Below are 14,726 nucleotides of genomic sequence, written 5' to 3'. Positions count from 1 at the left end.
TCAAGAAAGCATTTAAACTAGTGTGCCATTATTTGTTTTGGGTAGAAAAAAGATCAAATACTTGAGTTTTGACCACTTCATAAGGATTTGTTCTTTCTTCTAGCTCAGACAAGTTTTAGCACTTGGGTAACAGCCTTTAGTGCATAATAGCTGAAGACTGCCAGAAGATTTTAACAAAGCCCTCTTTTCAGCAGTAGATACACAGCCTTTCTCTCTCCACATCAGGGCAAGAAGCCCAAATTTAGTGACTGTTGAGAACCTTGTACAAGACTGCTCTCCTTTCTAAAAGCATTCCACTGTGGATCAAGCAGTTTGAGAAAGGGCAGTCTCAGTCTGGGCTGAATACAAATCAAATATATAAACCAAGCTGCACATCACTTACACTTAACTGCTGATAAGTACTGACATCAGTATGTACAGCCTTTTCCCTTTCCTTGGTCATCTTCAAAATAATTACACTCCAGTTCTGCTCTAGTATGATGATGCTCTTGACAAAACACTCTACCAGGTCTCAATAGGCTGAAGGGTTATATATTAGGGCCATTACTGAAAACAAGGATTTAAGAGTGTCTGTTATCTGTTGCAGGTTTGTTTTCAAAATAATTGCAGTAGTAAATATTAAATTCAAGTCCTAATTTAATTTCCAAAGTAATTCTATGCTTTCAAAATGATTAAGCTATTATTCCTTTCCATCTTTAAAGTACGAAAAAAAAGGGAAAGAATTCATCACTTTTGACCCCAATTAAGACTTGATCTTAAAAATGATCTCTTTCAAATAGGTGGTTTAAGAAAGCCACGTAGTTTGTCTCCTTTCTGCTTAAAGGTAATTTTTTTTATTTTTTTTTAATCCAGACTCAGACTAAATAGAACAAAACAATGGTAAAGGAGGGAGGGAAGCTCAACTATTTTGAAGATAATAAATTTTGTAAGAAGTCTCAGTAGAAAAAAAAAGGTAGCAATTGTGTCAATGATTTTTCAAGTCAAAAAATTTAACAAAAAAACTAAAACCTCAGATGAGTGTTAATATCTGCATTAAAAGAGCAGTTCTGAAATCAGGTATAGATCACAAATGTTTTCTAATTGAAAAAAAGTGTTTTTTCTTCCACTGCAATTATGAAAGCAAGCCAAATCATTTTCCAAGCCATTTATGCTACCACATTCCCTCTGAATTACGTTTGATTTGCAACTTTCTAAAAAAGTTTTAAGGAGATGATGAGTCTCAAAAGGGGTGTTGTTTATGGATGAAGATTGTAATCCAACTTCTGCCACTCAAGATAACCAGCACTGTAGTGGTCTCACTATCTCACTGTAGTGAGATAACATAGGGAAGGTAATCTACAACTAACAAAGTTTCAAATAAATAAATAAATAGAGAAAGTAAGCTTCTGCCACATTGAGCTCTTAATTGCATATAACTTACTGAGGGATAATCTCTATTTTTCATGTGAAAACACAATACATATAAATATTTTTAAAAGGTAGTGAGCCTAAAATATAAATTTACGTAGAAAATATATTTGAAAAATTTCACAGTAATAGGAAAAATTAAAATAAATAAAATCTGTCAAGAAATAAATTATAAGGTGTTTGAGTTAGACTTATTCAGACTTTTGCCTATGCTGCACCAAAGTATAGTAGCTATGCTTGGATTGCCTTAATGCAAGAAAACCTTCTGATATAAATTTTAGAAGTATAAGAATAATTATGTTCTCTGACCTATATTTTTCATATCTCAAACATTATGAATACAAGGGTGATTTCTACTTGCATTCTACAATTTTGAAAGTGTACTAATTGCAAGACATAAATGGAAATTGCCTGGATGGTCACCATCCAATTTCTAATGGACTGATGCTCATATAAAAATCCAACAGTATCAGCAACAAGCTGACAGTTACTGGTAGAATGAGAGGTGTTGAGAAATGATTTGGCTCACAGCTGAACATCCTATTTAACTGCAGGGAAGATCAAATTAAGTCAAGGTCAAGTATGGGACAGAGCAGCTGTGCCATGCAGCAGATAAGGACTGCTGGAATATATATAGTAGATCTGTTTTTATTTTCTAATTGTGAGACCTAGAACTGCTGCAGGAAGAAAAGGGTCCTCTTTGACTCTTAGCCTTTCACTTTTGCTTCTCCAGGTTCAGTTCCCACCCAGGCTAACCCAAAGCCCTCGTGGTACAGCAGCAGCCCCCTTGCATTTGCAAACTCACTTCAGCAGCCTGTCTCTGGTTTACAAGAGATACTTCACAGCTTTCCAGTATGGCAGAATAACCAATTAATCTTTCCCCATTGTATAAGAAAGATGCTAATATCTCCCTAACAGAAAAAAGTGACTGGAGTAGGCAGTAAGAATCTTGTCTGCAGAAAATTTTACTCTCTGATGTAACCCATCTGGAACTCTTACTAAACACTTCAAACACCTGCGTTCAAAATTGAGTGGTTTGGGGCTCTGTAGTGCTTTGGCTTCATAATCTATAATTTTCCTATTTTAGTAAATGAAAATAAATCAATTTATTGCAGTTAATGTGCAGGTACCAAAAAAGGTGGCTGTAATTTTTTGGTATCCATCTGTCCTCTCCTTACTCCATCTGTTTCCTTCACTCACTGCACTGGAATCCTGCTTCATGAAATGGAGCCTAACATGTTCATGCAATGCAGTGTAAGTTACCTAGTTACTCAGCTGAAAGATGTTTTCAGGATAAATCATTGTCCTTGTACTCAGTAGAAGGCACAGGCATCGATTTTGTTGTTAATATGTTTGAGCAATCCTTCCAACAAAATATATAACTGTCAGTAAATTTCCTCTAATTTCAGATGGTGCACTTCAGAATAATACCGTAAAGGCTCATCACTTTAATCAGTTATTGATTACACCGTGGGGACTTTCCACAGATTCCACTCAATGCTGCTTTTAAAATGGTAAGTACCTATATAACCATATGATGTTATAAGCTGTTTCAGATTTTTATAGCTAGTACAACAGTACCAATGCACAATATTAAATTATTTGGTTGGATAGTACAGTTTTTATTAAACTGTGTTGACTGACTTTGTTTATTCTTCAATTAAGCTTAACCATTCTTTGGCCTGATGATAACTAAAGATTTCTATTTGTCTCTTTACACTAAATGTGTTTAAAGGAAAAAGAAAACAATGTCCCCTCTCCCTCCCATGTTGCAATCCAAGATGGAAGATACAACATAAAGACTAATTTCAGTGGGAATTTTACACAGTGTATTCTACAAATAAAAACGTCACTGCTAAAACTATTTTTTCTGTTGGATACTATAAACAAAAGGCACTTCTTCACACATCATTAAAGCAGTGTGATGGGGTCATTACAAGGTCAGGTCAGGAAAGGCTTTCTCTTTTTTTTTTTTTTTTTTAATAATCTCACACTCTCAGTGTTCACGCTGCCTTTCTTTTCTAGATTATTTCAGTGTCTTAAGTAGCTTGTTTAGTGTATTTTTGTTTTCATTATTATCATATTAAAAGGGCATAATCATTGTTTATTTGCAACTACAAAAGACTTGACTAGCACTGAATTTACACAGAATACAAAAATACTACCACAGAATACGTTTCATTTAAGCACAACTTAAGCTCAGGGTAATATTAACTCATCTTGTCACTTTTTTTAGAATCCCATATGTGATTTTACAAAACATCAGTTGTATACTGAGTCAAAAGCAGTAAGTTACCTAAATCTGCTGAGACATAGAAGGAACCTTTTTTAATATAAGGTAATTTAAAAATATGAAGTGTAAACTTAAGTTAGAAATTAAATGTTTTTCCAAAATAACAAATGGCAACAAGTGCTGGTAGTGGCATTCTGAAAAATATAATTTTCATGTTTGAGATCCATTAAAGTGATGTAGTAGACTGAAAACAAGGATTCCAATTCTTATAATCTTCAGGTGTATATTTAAGTAATTACAGTCCATTTCTCCATTCTGTAGAGTGAGTTTAAAGTATTTACAAATGAAAGCAATAAAAAAATACCTGATATTAGTTATACAGAAAAAAAAATCAAACCTATGTACTTGCTACAGTGTTTTAAAAATCATTAATAATAAACTATTTGTGTAAAATTAATGTGAGAAAACACTTGCATGTGAGAAAACATGCATCTATTTGACACCTGCAAGCCAGTTTGTGTGTTGGGTTTTTGTTTGTTTGTTTGGTTGGTTGGTTGTTTTTTTTTGTTTTTTGTTTTTTATTTGCTGTATAAATAGAAATTAATTATGGAGAACCTAAAACATAACAATGGCCTAGAAAATGAGAGAATTCTTTTTCAAATACACTCAAAATAGTGTGAGTAAATCTGTACCGCGCAGATAAACAATCACTAAATACACTGAACAGCGATTCTTTTTGCTTCTAGTCTTCTATAAAAAAGTGCTGCTTAATGTTCCACTAGCTTCACTGAAAGCAGGATGAGGCCCTGAAACTTTCACTAGTTATATTTTCTGGCCCATAGAGCATCACTATTAACTGTTAATGTCAAAATCCATGCAGGCTCTAGTGAAAAAACATATTCAGTCTTCTAAATAAATGCCTGAGCACTGACTTTTAAGTGAAGGAAGAAATCACTAAGTCAGGTTTTGTTCATGCTGCTTTCTTACTGAAAAACAGTGGTTTGGTGAGTGCTTAGGAACATAATCTGTTCCGGCCTTGGAATTCTGTCTAAGCTTTCTTTTAAAATAACTTTACGCTGCTACTTTAGTTTTAAATGTAGCTTCAGAAACAAGTATGTTCCAAAGCTAATTTCCAAACCCTGAAGCTGATACAATATAGCAGTCAGGAGCAAGGTTGAAATTTCAAGTTAATGCACGGAGTCAGTCCTGTGGAGATGGATGTTACAACTTCTCTGTTTCAAAAAGTGCCTGTGCCGCTGCTACCTGACTGGCAGCCTTCAGATAGCACTGCTTTCCCAACCTCACTGCAGAAGTGCTATCAAGTTGTTTCTTAGAGCAAATAGCAACCTGATTATATATTGGAGAAACGAGGCTGACAAAGAAATGGAAGGTAGTTTGGTCACTCAGAACCAGTGAGCACTACTAGAGAGACAGAAATGGAGCCGAGTGCAGGAAGATATCTTCCTGGGGAACAAGGGGGAGGAGGCTGCTGGATGGATCTGCTGAACTCAGAGAACTTCAGAGGTTGTACAGTATAATTCAGATAATTAAATATAACCGTGGGTTTATCTTCATTATTTTCAGACGTCTGGTCTAAAAGAAGGGAGATTAAGAAGCCAGAAATTACTATTCTTCACAGGCAGAGTCACCCAGGAATCTGATTTGTGTGACTGCAGTTACTTGCATATGCCAATCCTCCAGGATCCAGCACTGAGCTACAATTTGCAGTTTTAGCACCAATACAACCCAGCAGTCAAAAAATCTGTCCCATTAGAACAGTGTACGATCTGACAATCTGCTATGCTGCGTTACAAAATCGTCATGGGAGAAAATATCTTTAGATTTGACTTAACCAACCATCTGTCTACACAAAAAGTCAAAATGTGTAAGCTTACATACAATGTTTTGCTGCCCAATTGCAGCCATTAAGCATTATTCCTTTCCCTCACCCTTTACTTTAAAAAAAAAGAGACTATTTTCTGTCACTTCATATGCATTTTCTGCTAAGAAAATAAGCAAAAGCAATTAGGCATGCATCAGCATGCAAGAAAGCATGCTCTGGGGTGAAATAACAACCCAGAGCACATTCTTGTTATTTGCTGCTACCCTGAAGTGTAGAATATCTGCACAATTATAGGGCGTACTCAATAGCAGCAGGAGGCAGCACTTGTGCTTTAGTCTGCTCCTACTCTCTGCCTTCACAGGTCGTTTTGAACCAGATGGACATTAGCCTAAGTTGCATTTACACAAGTTCAAATAAATTACACATTCTTAGTTCTAACTTCCTGCTTCAGTACCGTGTTTTCATCTGTCCTGAAGTAAGAATCAAATGAATCATGCACATCTAAGTGGATGCTAAATAAGGAATAGGTATAATCATTTATAGCAAAAGCAATTAGATCACAAATAATGTGCTTAAACACTTAAAGCACCAATTGTTTAATTTCCAGCTACTTGAGACTATGAGACCATTACTTGAAAATTCAATAATGTTTGGTTTATAGAGAAGCAAACTGCAAGATTTTAGCTTTCCATGGTTAATTGATCACACTTTCTTTCACTCTTGTTTTTAGGTTTTATTGATAATGAAAAAAAATCTGCTTATTAATACTGAAAGCTGAAAATACAGTGTGAAATAAATTGAACTTAATAATGAAAAACAGGGCCTGTTGCACTTTTTAGTCATTTTTCATATTTAATTAACCAAAAACTCACAGTTCTGAATTTTAATTCACTGATAAATAACTTCATTAAAACAAAATTATGATGCCTGTGGTGTTACACATCCTTCCAGAAGACTGAGTTTAAAAAACTACAGACTTTAGAGGGAGAGGATGGCAAGAAGTAAATGCACAAAGCAATCATGGTCTGCTTCCCTCAAAGCAAAATTTCCTGTACAAATTCAAATTGAATATGATCTTGAAGGTGAGAAAGGAATAGGCAACTTATGGGAACAATGACTGGTGGAGCCTTGAACAGGGAAGAAGAGAAGCCTTAAGGCAGGAAATAGAGAACAACTATCAACACTAATTCAGAGAAAAAAAATAAAAAATGTTGACAAAATGTTCATAGAGCCTTTTAAAACAGATGGAAATAAAGTGGAAGGATAAAAGAGGAATTATCAGTCAGTGCAGGGATATGTCTTTTTCCACCTCTCTCAATTTAAGCTGCAGGTTAAGCATCATCATAGGATATTTATATCCTTCTCAAATAAAGTTATGAGCAACAGTCCTAATGCCATGATCATGACATAAGTTGCTTGGCTATGCCTGGTTCTCTCTGCTGCTGAATAAAATATTGCAATTAATGCAGCAGAAGATTTTTTGATGATGCAACTGGAGATGTACAACAATTCCCTTTTAAATTTGGTTCAGTGTGATTTCTGCAACCTCAAAATTGGGTGATGGCAAGAATAAACTCACTGACAATTGCGACAGTAGAGTATTCATGATGGCAACAGTTAGTGATGCATGTATATGCTGGATTTAGGCCTTTGTAGAGAAATCCCAGACTTGGCATGAAGTTTTTTCAGTTTGATAGGCAGCAACAATAAACTGCACTGATGTTTGGCTTTCTGTAATGATGATACCTACACTGCAAAGTAGAGAGATGAAATTTCCCTTTACTCAGACACCACATCTCATGTAAAGAAATAGCATTTGCTTGTTTTATTTATACAGGTTTAGATATACGTACAAAAGGAACACTGAATGCAGTTCTGTTTTGTGCTCCAACCGAACACCAGATGAAATGGGTGAAAGGGAACTGTATGTAGGCCCAGTCCCCAGTTAAGGTTATGTATGTCTATGACATGTCACTGAAGGTATCCCAAAACTTACCATCATAGAGGCAATCCTATTACTTGCCTTATTGTGCTAAAGCATTTACAGAAGCTCATCCTCCTTGTACTCTCTCTGCTTCAGACTGTCTGAAGGGGAAAGAGTAAATAAACATAGGCCAAAACAATGTTTCTTCTCTCACAGCAGAAACATCTTTACTCAAATGCAGAGGAAACACTGTTCTGTGTTTCTGATTCAAGTTCCTTGCAGGACAGAAAACAAATGTTCAAATGATGTGCACAGGTTAGCATCTATCTCATCCTCAGAGCAGTCAGCTCTTCAGAGCCAACTCATCCTTTTTAAGGGAGGAAAAATATAAAAACCAGACACAAAATCCACGCAACATCTTTCACAATATGAAACAAAAAAATGTGACTGAAAAAATATGGGGAGGTGTGTTGAACAAAACACTCTTTTCAATCTATGACATTAATGAACTTCACTTTGAAAAACATTTTTAAGATGCAACATGATGACTCTTAGGAAAAAAAAAGCAATATAAAGATTAAAACATCTAATTAATTCAAGACAGTAAGGAATATTTTTACAAATCTAGGGCATACTCAAATGCTCACGTCAGACTGAGAATTAGAGTCAGGAGATTTCCTGGCCAGGCTATTGAAGCCATCTACTGTCTATTTCTCACGTTAAACATTGTCCCTTCCTACCAGTTTGGTCTGAGTCTGTTTTCTACATTGTAGCTTGTATGGTGCTGTGTTTTGGATCTGTGTCTTAACCAGTGTTGATAAGACACTTTGCATTGTAGCTACAGCTGTTGCAATGCTTACACAGCATCAAGGCCTTCTCTCTCACATGCTATCCCTCCCAACTACTAGGCTTTATGTGCACAGGGAGCTGGGACAGGTCACTGTGAGGACACTGACCCAAACTGGCCAAGGTGATATCCCATAACTTATGACATGATTGGCAATGAAAATATCAGCGAAAAGACAAAATGTAGAACATTTGGAGTTACAGGGCTTGCCTTCCCAAACAAACACAAAATACTATGGTAAGCTTTCCTGGAATTGGCTAAACCTCTGTCTTCTGGGGTTAACCTACAACCAATACTTAAAATACCCAGTTATTTTGATTAGTAGCAAAAATAACAACGTATGTCTTTATTTTCTTCTTTCACCTCTTTTTTTTTTTTCTTCAGTTATTACTAGAAAGCTGAATGCACTAACTAAGAGCTAAGCAAAGAATACACATGTCAGGTTTACAAGATCACGAAATATTTGTCTCTAACTCTGGCAACTTAGTGTAGAGAAAAAGTACCCTGAGTACAAGTGGCCTGAACTACATAATCTGTCTGATTTTATTAATATTTCATTCACACTTCTGCTTCTACTTCACTCCTACAGACCCCCTCAGCTTATTAATTTTTTGTTTACAAGGTAATTGAAAATGTAGCCAGGAATATTAGTCATTTATTTTATCTGTGACTAACAGAATAAAAGGCATTCACAGGAGCAGATGACTCTTCAAATCCCATCCTGAGAGACATAAGCTAATCCACTACACTGATAAAGAAAGATTGATTTAGAATCAAATACACAATAAAAATCCTCTAAAATAATTTTTCATATATAAACAAAAGCTGAATCAAAAGATAAATTACATTACATAGCTCAACACAGAAATGAAGTGGTTCAAAATTGCATATGCCAAACTAGATCAAACTCCCACTGTCTTCCATTGAAAATACAAATCTATGTGCAGTAAAATATAATGCAAAAACATTTACCTATTCCCAAACTGTACTTTGCTGTTTAATATGCACAAAAATTAATATGTTCTGTACTTGCATTTATTCCATTAATAATAACTGCCACATTAGTGAATAATAAACATTCAGGTAGTTTGAAAACCAGTTTTCTGATAGAAATGCATTAAAGATATAAGCTTACGTCTTACTAGCTGTCAAAATTTAAGCTCAGGGAAAGATAAGTAATGTGTTATTGTTTGCAAAATAAATAAAAAATAAGTAATAGCCATCTCTACTATTGAAATTTTCATTAAGCCCATGTAAGATCTCTGGAACGTGTCTCCAAATCATCCAACTATCTGCAATAATGACATAATTTTGCAAAGAGGAATCATTTGATGAATTATTAAAATATTGAAGAGAAAAGAAGTTGAGAAAGCAGTAGCAAATATTCTGTATTTTGTGTATTTATTGTTCCTCCAGGAACAGAAAAGAATTTCAAGCTTTGAAGACTAAAATATGCTACTAAAAATTATCTCCCCTGTGTTCCAGGTAAAATAGTACCATATAGAGGGAAAGCAGACAAGTAGACTAAGTAAGACACCCCACACAATATCAGTGATGTGGTTAAGGGAGAGGGCAGGGAGTAAGAGGAAAGGAAAGTTTTATTTTGAAATTATTTTACTGTCATAGGAGAAAAGAGAACTTTTCACATGATACGACTGCCTCTCAAACATTAATCTCATTTATCAACCAAAAATAACACTCAATCTGCCTTCAAAATTAATCTGGGAAATACATGTAAATCTATAAGGAACACAGAGCCTGCGTACAACTTTTTTTTCAGCACTCCTACTGATTTAAAAGATCAGCTACATGGACATCCTTAGACAGATAACTCTGTGGACCAAATGACCATATTCTCATCCTCCTCTTACCTTTTTCTCAAAAACTCAAGGGGGTGCTATCAGAGATCATAAAAAGATAGAAGTGATTTGAGTTGGAAGGGACCTTTAAGATCACCAGTTTCCAACCACTCTGCTATAGGCAGGGACACCTACTACACCAGGTTGCTCAAAGCCCATCCAGCCTGGCTTTGAATGCTTCCCGGGAGGGGGCACCCAGAAGCTTTCTGAGCATTCACAACCTCACTTAGCAACCTGTTCCAGTGACCTACCACCCTCACAATAAAGAATTTCTTCCTGATATCTAGTCTAAATCTACACTCTTCCATTTTAAAATCATTTCCCCTCTTCCTGTTACTACATGCCTTTATAAAGGATCCTCCCCAGCTCTCCTGTAGTGTCCCCCTTCACGTACTAGAAGGATGCTATATGGTCCCCCAGGTGCCTTCTCCAGGCTGAAGAGCCCCAGCTCTCTCAGTCTGTCCTCATAAGGGAGGTTCTCCAGCCCCCTGATCATCTTTGCAGCCCTCCACTGGACCTGCTCCAGATGTGAAAACATGGTTTCTCTTTTAGCAGGTTCTGCATTGCAAGCAGTAGGGGGTTCTACAACATGAATTTAATTTGGGTAGCAATGACAGAAGAGTCATGGATGTACATACAAATTGCCACTTTCCCTAATCACATGATAACAGTTTGAAGATTTGTAAACTACAAAATGGGATCTATCATACCAGTAATCTTTCTCTTGACACGTTTTTCTTCTGCTAATACACATTCATAACCTCATCATTTGCTTTAACATGACATTCTAAACTTAACTATGTTTATAAACCAATAAATCCTTCCAAATCCTGTTGCTTAACTTTTAGTTACCTTGTTACCTGACATGGCAATTAGTACTAAATTCTAAACATTTTCAGCCATTGAATAACCATTATCTTAACCTCCACTTTTTAGTCAGATAAGCATAATATTTTCCACAAAGTACTTCAAAAAGCAGAAGCCAGTAACTGAAATGTTAACCTTTTACCTCCATATCACGTTGATAAGCAGTGAATAAAATGCATTCTGCCACCAAATTTAATGACTAATTTTTTATCTAATTAATATATTCTTCTTAACATGACAAGTGTTGACAAGCCTCTAGACTTTAAATCTCCTCTTGGAAAGCTCCAGTTTCTTCATCAGAGACTTCTCTAAGAAATGCTTTGGACTTGTACACACCTAAGTGACACAAGGTGCAGGATACAGCTAGCATAGCATTTTACATGCCATCCAGAAATAGAACAGATTATTCTAGAATCCTGCCCTTCATCATATTTAAGCATAGATTCCAGAGGCCTTGGACTAATCACAGCACCCTGAATTCTGTCTCATATCTTCAAATACATGTTTTCCCGCTTTCTCCATTTGGAAACTCTACTGAACATAACTGATAAATGTTGATTACACTGATCTTAGTTTCAGAAATAACAAGCTAATACATACACTTATCAGAGCTAGAAGACACTAAATAAAACATAATAAGGTCTTTTGTGTTGTACAAATTTAACCTCTGTTCCAAACTAGCCTGAACAAAGGCCTAGGAGTAATGTAGACTGTGTACCAAGAGACCAAGGAGAGCACTGTGTGCCTGAGCCAAAATTTTGCAGCAACTGCAACTTTAAACAGTACAAAAGAACTTAATCTTTAGCATCCAAGGTTAGCAAAGCCTGGGGGAAATCTCAGGAATGGCAATATTTATGCCATCTATATTTCCATTTCCACCTTGAATACAATTCTACTATGATCGTGCAGATAAATTCAAATTTACTACATTCTCTCTATAGAAAATAAAAAGTTTGTTTACAGAAACTAAAACTGTATGACACAAATGTTTTTTTTTCCTCTGATTTAATAAAAAATGGATGACAATGAATTTAAGGACTTTCTCCAGCCCAGACAGCATGAAATAAGAATATTTTAATGCATTTTTAATAATATTCTGACACTTCTCATATAGTTAACACCTATTTATTTTGTAATACAAATTTGGTCTATTTGCTTTTGAAATTGTGAGTGAATTTACAGTTTTTTATGACCGAAAACATTAACTCTTTTATCCAAAATGTCTTGCTGAAATGGAAAAGCAACAGTATAACATTACTCACTATCAGTCTTTTGCTAGGACACTGCTAGGTACAGAAGCAAAGCTTACCAGTGACAAATGCAGAGCAAAATTCAGAACCATAAAAAGATATATACTTCATGATGGAACGTTACTGCGTTTATGTGGATTATCTTGACAATCAATTCACAAAAAAAGGGAAGTTGGGACCTAGAAGGTACATTTTCAACTTTATACAGGAGGTATACTCATTAATCCCATCAATGAATAACAGGATTAGTGTATATACTGCTTATATGTGGCTTTCAAAAAGTTCCACATTTAGACCAAATTTAAGGAAGCGGATGAAATTGAAAATTAAAAAACAAAAAAGTCTATCAACATTCCTTTCTATTCACGTATAAGCTTCTCAACAGTACTGTTAGATTTTGGTGGAATTACTGGTGCTGAAAAGTAGTGAGAAGTGGCAGAGTTTTTGTTTTTTGGATACCAACACAGAAACATTCCTGATCAGGACGTGACAGGTAAGAAAGGGCAACATTTCCCAGTACAGTGGCTGAACATTTCTGAGGGTGCTCCTGAGACACTGACCTTTGTGAGGACAGCAGCTAGTGAGAGGAAGCATGACAAGTCTCCCTTTTGTTCCCCAGAATCAGCTAGTCATTGCAAGGAAGAGTACAATGCACATATGATGGAGCACTGTTAAAGATGCCATATTTCTGTTGGAAAGGGAATGTTTAATTTTATGTATTCTGTTGTAATTTGTTCAAACTTGGTGGTCCAGATATAAACTAAGCCCAGGGTGGGTTTTCATACAGAAAAAGTAATCACTACCCTATAGAAGATGACTGGAACTAGAATATAAGGGGGAGAATTAAAAGTATCTTAATGTGGTACTTCAGCAAGGATTGACTATGATCTGACTAATTTGTTCATTATATCTTATTTTGTTTAGTACTTTCTAGTGACTTTAAACTTGCAATGCTGCTTCATCTCTCCATAAAGCCGATATTATTTTTTCTTATACACATTTATTTTTCAGAAGGGCATCCTAGCCTTATGGCTGCACTGACTCCTTGACCCAAACTATTGGGTTACTATAGCACTAGTCAATAATGGAAAAGCAATTCCAAATAAAAGTACTGATTAAAAATGGCTTGATACCATTGTGGTCATCATATTCATACTGACTTCAGTGAGTTCCACATATTCTCTCCTACTCCCAGTGCACGGCTATGTTTTTCTCTGATCATTGTGAAATTGTAAATATAATCTTTAATTTTCACAGAGAATAAGTGACAGTTTTAACAACATGCAGGGAATAAAATGACTTTTGTAGAATTGTACTTTACCATCTGTAAGGATTTTTCTCACTGGCCTGAAGAGCGCACCATGCAGAATTATGCATTCTCACGAGATGCCTTGTATACTTATGCAAACACACATCCTAAAACTGATAAACACGGAGTTTTCTGGACATCACCATTATGTACCTGAGCTCTCAGATTTTGCAGATTGCCTCAGAAATAAGTCCAATATCCAAAAAGCAGATATTTCTGTAACCAGTACTACAGAGTCACAACGTGCTTAAAAAAGTGAGCAAGATTTAACCCCAAATAAATGCATCTTTCATTTGTTGTAGAAAAAAAGGTAAAGAACATCTGTTGAGATCACTGAACCAGAAAAAGATGTCCTCTGAAACATCCCAGTTTTAGTGCAACTAGATTGCACAATTAAACCAAGATTTTAAAAGACCGCTGATGTCAATAAAAAGCAAAATTGAGAGTCTCATTTTTACGTGTCTAGAGCACCATTCACTCAGCTGAAAACAGTAACAATCACAGTGTCTACAATTAAGTTGTTCTGAAGTTTTTCACGTTTTAGATAATCCAAAAGACAGATTTGAATTTCTAAAATGCTCCTTCACTAGTGGTTGTGTATAGCTGGGAGCACTTCTGTGTAAAATTGGGTCTGTGTAGGGCTGAGCTGGAAACTGCTGCTTATTTTTGAGCAATTGAAAATACTGTGCCAAATGAAAGTCAACTTAGAACATTTTTACCAACAGAAATGTCAAAACTGAAATTAGTCCAAATGCTTAGTTTGAAGACTTATTATGCTAAGAAATGCATTTTAAACATTAACAAAAAAAAAGTTCATTTCAAGTGAAAAGCTCCTATTTTGGACGTGGAAATCATGTGTGAAGATTCTTAGATCAAAACCAATTCATTCTAAGAATAATGTGTGTTTCAATTACAAATAAAAGAGAAATCCTTAATGAATTCTTTATCTAGTAAAAAATAAAAATGGTCTGAGAATATTCAATCCATTAAAAGATTTGCTGTATACACAGACTCTGTATTTAGTAGCTTAGCTTAAAAATCATCAGCAAAATAGTAAACCATGTCTAAATGTTATTGGAGAACATCAGAGGAGCCTTTGAACAGCAAAAGGACAGTCTGCTTTATGTACCTGAAATTCCAGGCAGGGTTGAGAAAACATAACATGAGTGTGTTTTTCATCTTCCTGT

At 35.4% G+C, this 14,726-nt stretch overlaps 1 protein-coding gene across 2 annotated transcripts in view; it reads left to right on the top strand.

Annotated features, from left to right (window-relative positions):
* Nucleotides 1–14,726, top strand: part of B3GALT1 (beta-1,3-galactosyltransferase 1) — a 182,491-nt gene that overhangs the window by 128,367 nt on the left and 39,398 nt on the right. Inside the window, exon 3 of one of the 2 annotated variants that reach the window (XM_065751099.1) lies at nucleotides 2,817–2,921. The gene's annotated coding sequence lies outside the window, so the exon portion shown is untranslated. Of the gene's footprint in view, nucleotides 1–2,809; nucleotides 2,922–14,726 lie in introns of those variants that run through there. The other variant, XM_065751100.1, reaches the window with a different exon arrangement.

This window comes from Cyrtonyx montezumae, unplaced genomic scaffold (assembly GCF_038088225.1).
Source record: "Cyrtonyx montezumae isolate F1298 unplaced genomic scaffold, pur_monq_1.0 scaffold_7, whole genome shotgun sequence".
Lineage (NCBI taxonomy): Eukaryota > Metazoa > Chordata > Aves > Galliformes > Odontophoridae > Cyrtonyx > Cyrtonyx montezumae.
Note: the sequence above shows the minus strand (reverse complement) of the source record. Positions and strands in the feature narration are given on the sequence as shown.